Source organism: Symphalangus syndactylus, chromosome 18, assembly GCF_028878055.3.
Source record: "Symphalangus syndactylus isolate Jambi chromosome 18, NHGRI_mSymSyn1-v2.1_pri, whole genome shotgun sequence".
In the NCBI taxonomy this organism is placed as follows: domain Eukaryota; kingdom Metazoa; phylum Chordata; class Mammalia; order Primates; family Hylobatidae; genus Symphalangus; species Symphalangus syndactylus.
The window spans coordinates 71,848,273-71,862,314 of record NC_072440.2 but is presented as its reverse complement, the minus strand read 5'-3'; the positions used below and the strand labels follow the sequence as shown (position 1 = coordinate 71,862,314).

General features: G+C 44.4%; 1 long non-coding RNA gene across 1 annotated transcript in view; it reads left to right on the top strand.

The window, feature by feature from the left end:
* Positions 1 to 5,232, top strand: part of LOC129467958 (uncharacterized) — a 120,765-nt gene extending 115,533 nt beyond the window's left edge. The window contains exon 8 of the long non-coding RNA XR_010117216.1: positions 4,561 to 5,232. This is a non-coding gene — a long non-coding RNA (uncharacterized lncRNA). The remainder of the gene's footprint in view (positions 1 to 4,560) is intronic.
* The last annotated feature ends 8,810 nt before the right edge of the window (positions 5,233 to 14,042 follow it).

Genomic DNA, 14,042 nt, shown 5'->3' with positions numbered 1-14,042 from the left:
AAAAGGACAGCCACGTTGGAGCTCTGCCCTGTTTGGTGATGAATGTATGGGCAAGGTGAGCTTTGCTGACATTTTCAAGGTCAAGCTAGGACTGATGTAGACCGGCCATGTTGGAGCCATAATTGCAGGTAGGTTTTCTTCTTTCCTATCACTTTGAGATTCTATTCTAAATACCATAAAATGACGACCATGATTATAGCACTTGTTAAGAGGAAAACAATACCTTAGCAATATAATTTGACATAAAAATGTTTTCCCAGATAGGCAATTTACAACGTAGCATGAGGGAAATTTATGAAATAAAAATTTATGTCTTGTTTTTAAAGAACTTAGAACCATCCATGTAATAACCCCAGGGCTCCATAGGTTATGTATTAAGAATTTCTTTTGCTGGTTTCTCTGAGCACCAACATTCTGTGCCATCATCTGTCCCATAGGGCATCCAGCCCAGTGCTATACACATATCTAGTAGATGTATAATAAATGTATAATAGGTGTATAGTTTATGCCCACTAAACTGAATTGAAAAGTCTTCAGGACTCAAAATTATCCAATTGTAATGGGTAATGAGAAGCAATGAAACAGATTCATCCAGGGTTTCCCTCTCCAATTAGATTACATGGTAACTGTCTTGGACATGCCAGACTGAAGGTTTATTACTGAATTGTCAGTCTGTGCTGAGCTCTGCCAGAGGTGAGATGAGAGAGCTCAGGAAATAAAGCCAAAGATGGGAAACTGGGAAGATGGCCAGTTGGTGCATCAAGGTAGAGGGGTGAGGCTGGAGTCAGGGCCTTGGAGAAAGCACAAGAAAGGCAGGGGCAAGTGGGGCAGCATTGAGGCAAACAGAGCTGATCGGGCTGGATCTGAGAATTTGTATACTGTTCTGAGAAATGTATTACTTGCTCTCTGAATGAGGGCAACTGGGAGAAACAGGTGTGATGGGAGGAAAATGGAGCCCCCTCTTCTTATTTCTTGATGAGCAGAGCATTTTGGCAATCTAGTGATAATAAAATACCTCCATGGGTGAGATGCTGGCTTCTCCAACTAGAAAGACATTCTCTACTGACCCAGAGCAGCTACTCAGGATCTCCTTGGGCTGAGTTTGGTGCAAAGGCTCATGAAAAGGGCTTGGACTGGCCCACAGTTGGCTGCTGACCTTGGTTGAATGGAGGCAGAGGGTGCATCTGTATGATCTGCTGTCTTGTGCACTTAGGGCCTAGGAACTGCAGGCAAGGTCAGAAGAACGTGTGTTGCTAAGAAAATCCACCCAGCATGCAGTTTTTATTACACCCAAATATAGGTCATGTTGGGGGTGTGCTTGGGGAAGCAAAACATCATTGCGTGGCTGAAATCCATAAGCAGAAGCTGTCAGTCTTGGGTGCCTCCTCACCCTGTCTGGCAGCAGCCCCTACAAAGCAAGAAATGAGTCCTTCCCATTAGCTTCCCCTTCTCCCACCAGTCTCATTACCCTCTGCTCATCCCCTGGATTCTGAATCAAGTTCAGGCTCCCTGCACAGCAGGGTTGCCAGCTGGTTTGACTTTATTCTGTGATTCACTGTCTAGCACAGGGAGTTTCTCTGATAAGCCTGTTGAGGCTGGAAACTTAACCCTCCAAAGTCTCCTTTACAAAAAGCAAATGCTGGGGGGAGTTTCCCTTGGCCTTGCCTGGCAGATGCAAAATGTTCCCAGGAGCCAGTTCAGATGTCCTTGTGTGCAACAGTGCCATGAGTGCCCCGGCTCCTCAGAGCACAACTCCAGGACTGTGGGTATTAGGAGACAGTCTACAAATTGAACCTCAAAGAGTCTTCACTGGTGTTGGCCAACATGGGCCCATCTCTGTGACTGCTTAGGAGCCAGATGGGGCTATTTGGAAATGTCTGGCCAGTTGTGTGATATCAGGTGACTTACCTGCCCTCTCTGACCCTGGATTTGTCATCTGTAAAATGGAGACCCTACTGCACACATCCAATAGTGCTGGGATTCCAAATGGGATACAGGTTAAGCATTCGAAGGCATCCTTGCTCATGGCAGTACCTAGTGCGTGCTTTGCTATTGTTTTCCTTTATTTTTAAATTGTCACCCACCTGCCTGTCTCCTGTCATGAACTCCTTAGCTATGTTTAATGGAGAGAGAGTTGGCCAAGATCCCCAGCCCCTGAAAAGTTCCTTAAGATCCATGCGCACCCCAATAGGGAAGAGGACAGTTGAGGCAGTGGCTGCCCTTGATTTCTCACTGGGTGTTTGTTGGCCTCAGATTTCTGTGAGATTTCCTACTGGGGTGAGCTGGGCTGGGCCAGTAGTGAATGTTGAGACTGCGAGAGCTACTTTTGTCTGGGCTAGAGGGGAAGGCAACTATTCTGGGGGCTTGCCTTTGCCCCTTTCCTCTGGACTTCTAAGTTTTTCTAGTTTTTCCTTCAAGGATGGGAGTTTCTGGGATGGTGATGGTGGTGATTCTACTTTTTGGCACCTTCCTGCTTTGGGAGAGCACTTCCAAGATGCAAAACAATCCCCAAAGCAGGAATTCCAAGGAGCACCTTCCAGCAAGAAAAAAGCTCTAACCTCTTTTGAGTTTCCTCTTATGAGCGCCACTCCCCAGCCCCTGAGGCCAATCCTGTCACCTCCATGTCTCCTGTGAGTAATGCCCTGCTTAGGTCTCCAGGCAGATGTCCCTGACCCTGGCTGCACTTTGGAATCACTTAGGGAGCCTTAAGAAGACACTACATGAGACTCACACTAGGCCATCCAGTTGGAGTATCTGGGAGTGGGCTAGGAGAACCGTATTTTAAAAATCTTTGGCCAGGTGCAGTGGTTCACACCTGTAATCCCAGCACTTTGTGAGGCCAAGGTGGGCAGATCATGAGGTCAAGAGTTCGAGACCAGCCTGACCAACATGGTGAAACCTCGTCTCTACTAAAAATTTAAAAGTTAGCCAGGTGTGATGGTGCATGCCTGTAGTCCCAGCTTCTCGGGAGGCTGAGGCAGGAGAATGGCTTGAACCCAGGAGGCGGAGATTGCAGTGAGCCGAGATCGTGCCACTGCACTCCAGCCTGGGCGACAGAGCAAGACTCCATCTCGGGAGGGGCAGGGGGTGCGGGGGGTGGGGGGAATCTTTCCAGATGATTCCAATCTGCAGCCATGCTCAAGCGCTTCAGGGCTGGAGAATGTGAAGACTTTCTCTGAGTCAGTTCTCCCTGACTATAACTCATTCCCTGCTTGGGTCTGAAGGAGGTCTGCCTTTGCCTGCCTGTCTGGCACATGCTTTGCATCTGGCCAGTCTGAATTGCACATGTTTCAGGAGACGCCTCAGGGGCCTGGAGGTGGTTTAGCTCCAGGGGTATAGACAAAGAGGGACTAAAGCTAGCCTTCACTGATTACAGTTTCAAACATCTTTGCATCATTTGCACGCTTGCCTATTGTTGAAGGTCTTTATATAAAATGGCCACAGCCTTCAATATTCCCACTCTCCACTGCTTGATTCTTGTTTCATTTGTTTTCCTACTGGGCACTTATTGCCACCTGAACAGTCTCTCTTCTCCCCCTCTCCCTGAAATAAACATTAAAAAATGTTTTCATTGTCTTCCTTCATTAGACTATAAGCTCCATGAGGGCAACAATTTTATTTTTTGTTCATGCTGTATCTTGAGGATCTAGATATGTCACACAGTAGATCCTCCATAAGTATCAGAAAAAAACAATTTTTTGAGTGAACAAATGAAGATTTGCTCTTCGTAGTCTGGCCTGGTTGCTGTAAAGGAAAGATAGGAAGTTGATAGCCAAATATGGATCAAAACATTAACATAATTAAAAGGCTAGATGAGCATCTTATAATTTCTGAACACCCCAATCATGAATGTGGTGGGGGTCCTAATGCCCCCAGCCCCATCCTCAGCGCATCCAGAGACAAGCACATGGGTCTTTTTAAATTTTAAAGCTGATGATTGTAGGCAAACAGATGTTGTAATGGAAAATCCCTCATTGTTCCTTTCCTCTGTGTAAAGCTAGCAGAGTCATTTGCCCAAGGTCACGTGGCTAGTTAGCCATAAAACTAGGATTCAAAGTATGCGCCCAGGATGAGGATGAGGCTCAGCTCATAACCTGCGCTGCACCAAGTATCATAAAGCTTGGTCACCCACCGGGGTATTACCAAAAGGCTCTGTCTCTACATGTTTTTTTGCTTCCCTAAATTTCTCTTTTTGTCTCTCTCCCGAAATTCATACCTCAATGCACAAAATGTTGGGAATCTCAACCAAAGGCAGACCTCTTATAGGGGCAGTGTGACTTGCAGGATTATGCCCTCTATAAAAACTGAAGTACCAGGGAGCAGGGGAAGCATGAATTTCCTTTAGGTAGCTCACATGTTAGAAAGAAGAGTAGAAGGGTCCGTCTACCTTTACCATCTCTCTCTCTCTCTCTCTCTGTCTCTCTGTCTGTCTCTCTCTCTTTCATGTCTATATTATCTATCTTTCTATCATCCATCTCTGTCATCTATACACACACACATACACACACACACACTTATGTTTTAATGCACCATCAGATAAAACACTTTCTTCTTCCCTAGGAAAGACAAACAAGGAGAGGAGAGGGGCCAGGAAGTTTTTTCTACTGGAAGGAAACAACTGGCATGGGAAAGAAGCACCCTATGTATCCCCAACCACATGCACTGTTTCTAAAACCCAAAATGCCTCTGAAAGTCAAATGCAAGCCTGACAGGTGAATCATTTGATTAAGGACCCATAGCTAGCAAGGGATTTTCACCAGGGATGTCTTGCCCAAAGTCTGCATTTTCTCTGACTGCCAAGCTGCCTCTCGGATAATCTGTCTGATGCATACATACTAAGATGTCAATCAAGGATTGGGTTAAGAAAGAAGGTGATCTTCATGGATGGGCTTCAGCTGGATGGATCTCAGCCTTCTTAAGGCTTCTTGGTCAAGATCTACACAGAAATGCAGAAACCACTTTGAAGGGGGTTGGTGAGCATGGCTAGTAAAACTGTGGAAGGGGTGTGTTGTGCTGAACCCCTATTAACCTCAATAGGGAAGCCAGCAGGTTCAAGAAGTTGAAGGAGAGACCCAGAGCCATCATATGGACATGGGGTTTCTTTCTTTTGTTTTCTTTTTCTTTTTTTTTTTTGAGACAGAGTCTCGCACTGTCACCCAGGCTGGAGTGCAGTGGTGCATCTCGGCTCGCTGCAAGCTCCGCCTCCCAGGTTCACACCATTGTCCTGCCTCAGCCTCCCGAGTAGCTGAGATTACAGGTGTGTGCCACCATGCCCAGCTAATTTTTTTTTTCTTTTTTGTATTTTTAGTAGAGACGGGGTTTCACCATGTTGGTCAGGCTGGCCTCGAACTCCTGACCTCGTGATCCGCCTGCCTTGGCCTCCCGAAGTGCTGGGATTACAGGCATGAGCCACCCTGCCCGGCGGAGACTTGGGGTTTCATCAGGGGATTACATACAGGGGATAGTCCAACGGCAGCAGGCTGGACAGGACAGGCTGGACAGGAGAATCGCCTTACGTATGGAAATGGTCCAGTGGCAGTGGGCTGGATAAGATAACTGCACTGCCTGGTGGTGGTGGGCTGGGCAGGAAAACTGCAGCCACTTGCAAACAGCATGCAGTTGATATAGCATTTTCACTTAACCCCTTCCCCTTAATGACGTCCACCTGGCAATCTTCATGTAACCCAAAACTCAGGGCGTCAATTCCCTGTACGGCCTGTGATCCAAAGGACAGGCTGGGGACCAGATATTCCTCATAGACCAGAAATGAGTCTCTGGGTTGGCTATGCCTGGATTCCCCTAGCTTGGAACATACACTCAGGTGTGTCTGCCTTACAGTGTCTTTCTAAGGATCTGCTTGTTTTTACCCTCAGGCATGTTTACCATACAGAGTGCTACTAGCAAAAATTATCTCCAGTGCAGGTCACTGTTTTTTGTACCTATTTGTGGAAATCAGTCAAGCCCCTATTTCTTCTTCAGTAGGGGAGATGGATTTGGTTCAGTAAATAAAAGCTCAGGGTTGGAGAGGAGATGAAAATTGGCTTGCACCCCTTTGGTGATAATGATAAATCATACCTACCATTTATTCAACGCTAACTATACATCGGGCACTATGTCAAGCCTTTGATTTCATTGACTAATGTATTTATCCTAATAACCGTATATGGTAGGGTCGATTGTTATTTTTATTTCAGCGCTAAAGAAACAGGTTACCAGCTGGTATGTGGCAGAGCTAGGACCCCCATCGAGTTCTGTGGACTCTGAACCAGTGTTCTCATGACGTTTGTGAGATTTCTGAGTGGAAGGCAGACACTTCCTCTTCCTGAAAATGTAGTTTCCCAGACCTGGGTGTCCATGAGGGTTTTTCTTGGGGCCCAAGGCTGTGCACACTGAATGAAGCAGTCCTCGAGTCTCCTTGCCCATCTGCTGAAGTGGGATAACATCCCAAGATGAATGGAGAAAAAGAGACTAAGCCCCCCCTTCCCTTCATCCTCATCAGACAAGGGGAGTACCCTCACTCTGGCTGGGACCCTGCCCCGGCAAACTGCCTGGATAGAGTTATTTTATTTCCACATAGAAACCTGTCTCTTCCACTGTGAGAATTTTCCCAAGGAGGGATCATCATTTCAGCAATTTTGATATTTCCCTGAGAAGCAGGAGAATCCACTTCGGGTGGCTCCATTTTTCCAGGCATTACTGGGACCCAGCGCCTCTGCCTATAAGGAGCAGTTTTATCTGAGATCAGCTCACATCCAGAACCTGCTGACAGCATTGAAGTTCAAACTTATTCAGCACCAGGGCATGTTATTTTTTTCCCCAGCCTTCACCAGGCCTCTAATATGAATTACTTCTTGGGGAAAAAAGACCATTCACAGACCTGCCTTTTAAATGCCAATGTGTTTGCTTATCAGATTGTCTGACTGGAAGGAGGTGTGCCAGCACCTTGGCATAAACCTTTGTGGAGAAAAATGGACTTCATGACTACTGGACATCTAAAAATTTTTAAATAAATAGGCAAAAAGTCATGGCACTAATTAATAAGTCAAGAAACTTCCACAGAGCTTCATGGACTCTTCTACCTAGACCAGAGACCTAGTCTGGTGAAATGCATGTGCTGATAATTGCAGAGGACAACTGTGGCTTTTGCCGGCCTGATAAACACCATCCCTTGTTTTGGCCATCCAGAAGGAGCATCCAGATTTTTCTGTGGGAGATGTTCTCTTGCCCATTCGATATAGTCTTGGTGTATAATCAGGGTGCCCTGCCAACAGCCAAGGAGTGGGCATGAGACTCAAGCTTGGCCATTCAAATACTTTCTCCCTGTAATTTAAATTTTACTACAAGGAAAACATGGTGGCATCCATTCATTCCAACAACAATTGCCCAAATAGACTGTTCACTTGTTCCTGCCTCTCAGATCCCCAGCTGTACTGGTTCCCATTCTTTTTAAGAGCTGTTTCCCCAACTTTCCATTTGATTCCTTGAACTATCCCATACCATGCCAATACATTCATTTTTGCCGAACTCAGAATTGCTGTTCATTGCTCACAGCCACAGCCTCCAATGTCTGTAATGATTCTCACAGGGGACACATTTCTTTTTGTGCTCTCTGTGCATTGTACAGTGGGCCAAGTTCCTGAATGTGCCCTTGTCTGTCTTTAACTGAAACTGGTCTTGCCTCACTCCCTGGTCTGAAGGCACTGGACTAGTACAGAGATGGCCATTGGGTGGATCAGGTATAGCCCTTCCTAGAGCCCCCCTGCACCCCCAGAGGTGGCCTGGCAGGCTCAGCCAAGTAGGTGCAGTTCTAATCAGCTAAGCCAATCTGACCAGCTCCCTGTAAATTTGGAAGAGAGACTATGGAACAGAGTGACCATTTGGTAACAAGAGGAAACTGCAATGGATGCACTGGGGGGAGCAACCTTCTGACACTGGTCTTCTCTCTGCCCCTACAGTGTCCCACAGCCACCCCTAAAGTAGAGACTCACCCTCTGCCTGACTCCTGCTGCTCATTCAGAGCTCACCTTAAATGTCACTCCCCAGAGTAGTCTTCCCTGACTGCCCAATCTAAAGTAGCCACTACTTATCACCTCACTCAATGTTCGTCCTTTGCACTCTCTTATGTTTTCTTGTTAGTTAATTATCAAGTTATCCCCCCCGCAGCTAGAACATAAGCCGCATGAGGGCAGTTCCTTGTCTGTTTTGTTCATGCTCCCTGGATCTAGAACAGTGCTCATCTCATAATAGGCACTAAGTATATATCAAGTGACTATATCTCCCATTTTATTCAATATATTATTGTGGTTGAACTGTGTCAGTCCTAATGCCTGGTACCCATGAATGTGCCTTATTTGAAAATAGGGCTTTACAGATGTAATCAAATTAAGATGGGCCATACTGGAGTGTTAGGCCTAATTTAATGACTGGTGTTTTATAAGAAGAGGGAAATTTGTACATACACAGAAGGAGAACACCATGTGAAGCTGGAGGCAGAGATTGGAGTGACACGCCTACAAGCTGAGGGGCGCCAAAGACCACCAGCAACCACCAGAAGCTGGAAGAGGCATGGTACAGATGACCACAAAAGCCTCCAGAAGCAACCAACCATGCTGACACCTTGATTTTGTACTTCCAGCCTCTCAAATTGTGAGCAAATAAATTTTTGTTGTTTTAAGTTACCCAGTTGTGGTACACTGTTATGGTAGCCTGATATGGTTTGGCTGTGTCCCCATGCAAATCTCGTTTTGAATTGTAGCTCCCATAATTCCCACGTGTTATGAGAGGGATCCGGTAGGAGGGAATTGAATCATGGAGAAGGGTCTTTCCCATGCTGTTCTCCTGATAGCGAATACATCTCTTGAGATCTGATGGTTTTATAAAGGGGAGTTTCCCTGTACATGCTCTCTTTGCCTGCCACCGTGTAAGACATGACTTTGCTCCTCCTTCACCTTCTGCCATGATTATGAGCCCTCCTCAGCCATGTAGAACTGTGATTCCATTAAACCTCTTTCCTTTATAAATTACCTAGTCTCAGATATGTTTTTATTAGCAGCATGAGAACAGGCTAATACACAGCTCTAGCATATTAATATATGTCCTAAATGAATTCCTTTCCTAGCATCACAAAGAATGTGCAAGCTATTCCTCTCTTCTCTAAGTTGAGAACAATTCCTTATAATCCAAAGCTTGGTAAAGTGTCACTTCATTTATTCATTCAAACATTTGTTGAGGTGTCTACTACAGGACAAGCATTGGAGATATAAGAATAAATAAGACATTTTTGATGAAATTACTCTCAACCAATTAGCAACATTCTCCTCTGTGCTCACACAGCACTTTGCAGGGATCCTTAGTGTAGCTCTTATTACATTGCATTTTAGTTAGAGTTTTCTAGCTTCTTGATCTCAAGGGCCTTATGTTCTTTAATGCTTAGTGCTCCAAGCCTGGTGCAAAGAAAATATTCAATAAATCCAATGAATGAATGAATGAATGGTGGATTAAATATTATATTCATAATACAAATAGGGAAATAATATGCTGCTAAAGATATTGTTGGAAGTCCTTTACCTTTCCTTGTCATGTGTGTATTGTAGGGTGAGGGAGGTTATACAGTGTGGTGGGATGAATAGGAAATACAAGTCAGGAGATCTTGTTTTAATTCTAGCTCTACTATTGGAGATGACCAATCCTGTATGGCCTCAACGGAGAGGACCAGAGTAAATAAGTAACACTGGGGGAGAGTGAGGGATGGGATGAAAGGAGAGACAAAGGGAGGGAAAGAGAGAGAGAGGGAGGAATAGAAAGAGAAAGAAAGAGAGACAGAGAGAGAGATTGCAGCTCTCGCAGCTTAGTATAATAGCTTCCCAGGAGTCAGAGATAAACAAACATAAAATGGGTTGCTTTGGGAGGTGCTAAGTTCTTCATTTCTTCACTGCTGGAGGTGTTAAATGAGAGGCTGGATGGATGAGTGATGCTTGTCAGGAATCCTGCAGACTCAGGACACTCATGGAGAGGGTGCTGATGGGATTAGATGGTCTTTCACCTCACATAGGTGGTATGATTCTATGTGTGTGACTTTGGCCAAGCCACCCTGTCTCTGGATGCAAGCTTCCCAGTCACCTGAAGGAGCTGTCTCTTCAAGTTCCTGAGAGTCAGAGTTCTCTGAGTCTAACTGAATTGAATATGTCTGTAGTCTAGAGAGCTGGGCAATGGGGATGGCCAGCACTGGGCTTTCTGGAGAAGAAAGGTCATTGATGCTTCCACAGGGCAATGTGAAGCATTGGAGGCAAATCTTGATGTCTTAGGAAAATATAAATTAAATTTCTCTGCTAGCTCTAAACAAATAGCTGTGCAAGGTCTTTTGCCCTTGAAGTAAGAATTTCTGGGAGGCAGGAGGGTTCAGTGGCATAGGCTAGAAGTAGATGTCTTATCATAAACCCAAGAACAGGGCTAGTCCTTGAACAGAGTCCAATGACCAGGCCATGGTGTGGTCTGAGGTGTGCAGCCATCAGGTCTTTTGTAATTATCTGTTTGTAGTAAACATGATTTGCTTTCTCATTCATGTAGCTTATTTTGTAATATTTGCTTTTTCTAATTAATTTTCAGTAAAAATTAAGTTTGAAGTAATAAACTAAAAAAGTTGCAAGGAACACACTGGGTTGGAAGAAAGCAAAATAGTGGATAAAAGGGTGTCAGGAAGAATCACCCCAAACCTGATGTACAAATACACTCAAGAGTCCCCCGTCTTATGAAAGGAGAGTGGGGTTGGGAAGTAGGAATGAAAAGAGGAAAAGAGGTTCTCTTACTTCTATAGAGATCTATTAAGATTTATTTTTAGTGAGATTAAAAGTAAGTAACTAAGCTAAGTTACGGGCTGCCCAGGGTTTGATTGCCTCCTAACTCTGTATTTATTAGCATCTGCATGCTCTTTACAGGTTTGCAAAGTCGTATTATAGCTGATATTTATTTAGATCTTCATAACAACCCTGCACATTAATATCTTATTATCTCCAGTTTGCAAATTAGGAAAACAAAGCGAAGTGAAGGGTTAAGTACAAGATTGCATGATCAGCCCAGGTCTTTCAGCTCCAAGCTCAGCACTGCCCACCTCTCTTTACCCAATGTCCTATTCTATTCCAATCCTGCTGTACTCAGCTAACTCTCACTTGGCTTCAGACACTTTTGTCCAAAGGAAAGATGGTAGCTGATAGGGCTTGGTGCTTCCCTAGTTTTGCAACCAGATGTTCAAACTGCAGGTTTACCACTTACTTGGTTGTGACTGTGGGCAATTCATTGACCTTTTTGACTTTTTGTTTCAATGGAGACAATAATTCTCATTTTACAAATGTCATAGTGTCAGTTCCTTCATTCATTTCAATTATTCAAGAGATGTTCCCTGAACACTTAATCTTTGTCATTTGCTGGTTCTGGGTATGCTGAGCTCAAGACTGTGTTCAACTTCAAAGACATAATGAAAGTGAAAGCACTTTGTAAACTCCAAGATGCTAACTAAATGTAAATTCCAGTATTATTTCCACTTCTAGATTATTTGCATTTTATATGCTGGTAGCTGGAAGAAAAACAAGCCTGGCACAGAAGGCTGAATTCCTAATGATGAAATTTTAGACATTCTGGAGTGTATGTGTGTGTACTTATGGTAGGGAGTGGTTGATAGTGAATCGGGGGAGGACACTGGAAGGAGGAAGAATATTTCTTTATTATTATTATTATTTTATTGTGGGCCTGTGACAAGAAGTAGAGCTTTTACTTAGGAAACATTTTACTTAGGAAAAATCTCCCCTATGGAAGGACAATAATGCCAGGCTTTCTCTAGAAATGGGAATAGAGAAGTGGAGTTTAACTTTCTTTGTGAAGCCCTAAAGATAAGCTCATACCATTGTTTGTTACTCAGTCATTAGGAAAAGCAGGGTTTCTAGTCTCTGATAAACTTTTCTTGCTTATAAATACTATCTTTGCTGACTCTGTCTGAACTTCAAAGGTGATAATGAATATATTTTAACTTCCCACAAAAGGAAACAGCTTGCCCCTTTATTAAAAGCATCCATTCTCCCTGGAAGCCACCACATCACTGATTCTACTTCCTAGGGTTGGAGGGCTTGATGAAAACCTGGGCTGGATTTTCAGTCACTTCACTCCGAGAAAGACGTTTTTGGAAGTCCTGGCGAAAAGGTCCTTTTTGTTTTTGGCTGTGCACTTTCCACAGAAGAATGAAAGACAACATATTTATCTATATTTATACCTATTTCTATGTCTATATCTATGTGTCTGTAAATGTATATTGATAGGAATCTGGTGTCTGAGTTTGTCTTCCAAATGCCAATACATTCATTCACATGTGTTAGATATCATCTGTTTCTGGCTGTATAGTAGGTCCTTGGATCTTAAATGTATTATATTTAGCCTCATTCTGGGCCCTCTTACTTCTGCACACAGGAGCTGAGTGCCTGCAACAGATACCAAATCTTTTTTTTTTTTTGAGACGGAGTCTCACTCTGTCACCCAGGATGAAGTGCGGTGGTGCAATTTCGGCTCACTGCAACCTCCCCCTCCCGGGTCCACACCATTCTCCTGCCTCAGCCTCCCGAGTAGCAGATACCAAATCTTTTAAGCCCTGTCTCCATCTTGGGTCCTGTCTGGGTCTCACTGCTGCGTCTGCAACTTGCCATTCCCGTTACTAGGTTTATGCTGTGGAGGATGCTCCATCCTGGTGATGCCATCAACCTGACATGCACCCTCCACCGTCACCTCCTTGTTGAGCTCCTCTTAATCATGGCTGCCATGATACTGAGCACTGTGCTTAGTGCTCAGAAAGCATAATCTCCAGGCTGGGTGTGGTGGCTCACACCTGTAATCCGAGCACTTTGGGAGGCCAAAGTGGACAGATCACTTGAGGTCAGGAGTTCCAGACCAGTCTGACCAACATGGCAAAACCCATCTCTACTAAAAATACAAAAATTAGCTGGGTGTGGTGGTGGGTGCCTGTCATTCCAGCTACTCTGGAGGCTGAGGCATGAGAATTGCTTGAACACAGGAGGCAGAGGTTGCAGTGAGCTGAGCTTTCACTACTGTACTCCAGTCTGAGTGACAAAGCAAGGTTTTGTCTCAACAAAACAAAACAAAACAAAACACAAAAAAGAAAGCATCATCTCCAATCTTCATAAAAACTCCAGAATGTGCCCATATTATACCTGCTTTATGGATGGGGAAACTGTGACTCAGTGGCTCACTTGAGGCAACAGAACTGGCAAGTACCAGAGTTGGAATTTAAACAGCCACCCAATTCCAGCCTCTGAGACCCTTTGACTCTGCCTTTGATTTTCTGAGCTTCTTTGGTATTTTTATGCAAGCCATGATAAATGAAGGCCAGTGAAGGAACACCTCAATAAATGGCAGGTGTTATTATGAGGGTGGTACACGCTGGGTTACTTGAATACCTATAACCCAGCTCTGGTGTCTATGAGTCCCTAGAGGCAGAAAGAAATATCCTGTCATCCCCAAACCATTCATTTATTTAACATGTATTTGTAAAATGCTGTCATATGCTAGCACTATTTTAGGCACCAGGAATATAGCTGTGAAAAACAGATATCTGCCCTCCAAGAGCATCAATTAACCAATCAATATTTTGTCAGGTAGAGATAAATACTGTGGAGAAAAACACAGTGGGTCAGAGGATAGAGAGAACCCCCGAGAGATTGGGCAGATGAATTCCCAGTTTATATAGAATGGCCAGGGGAGGTCACAGTGATAAGGTAACATTTGGACAAAGACCTGAAAGAAATGAAGTTGCAAATCATGTGGATATCCAGGAGAAAAGAATTTCAGGCACAGGGGCATCAAGTGCAAATGTCTTGAGGCAGAATCCTTGCCTGGTCTACCTGATACACAGCAAGAAGTCCAGCACAGCTGAAGCAGAGGAAGTGAGGGGGAGAGAGGTTGTGGAAGGGAGCTAGGGATCAGATGGGGCCTCGACAGGCATTATGATAAGTTTCTTTCTCTTTGAGTGAGAAAGGGAGCCATTG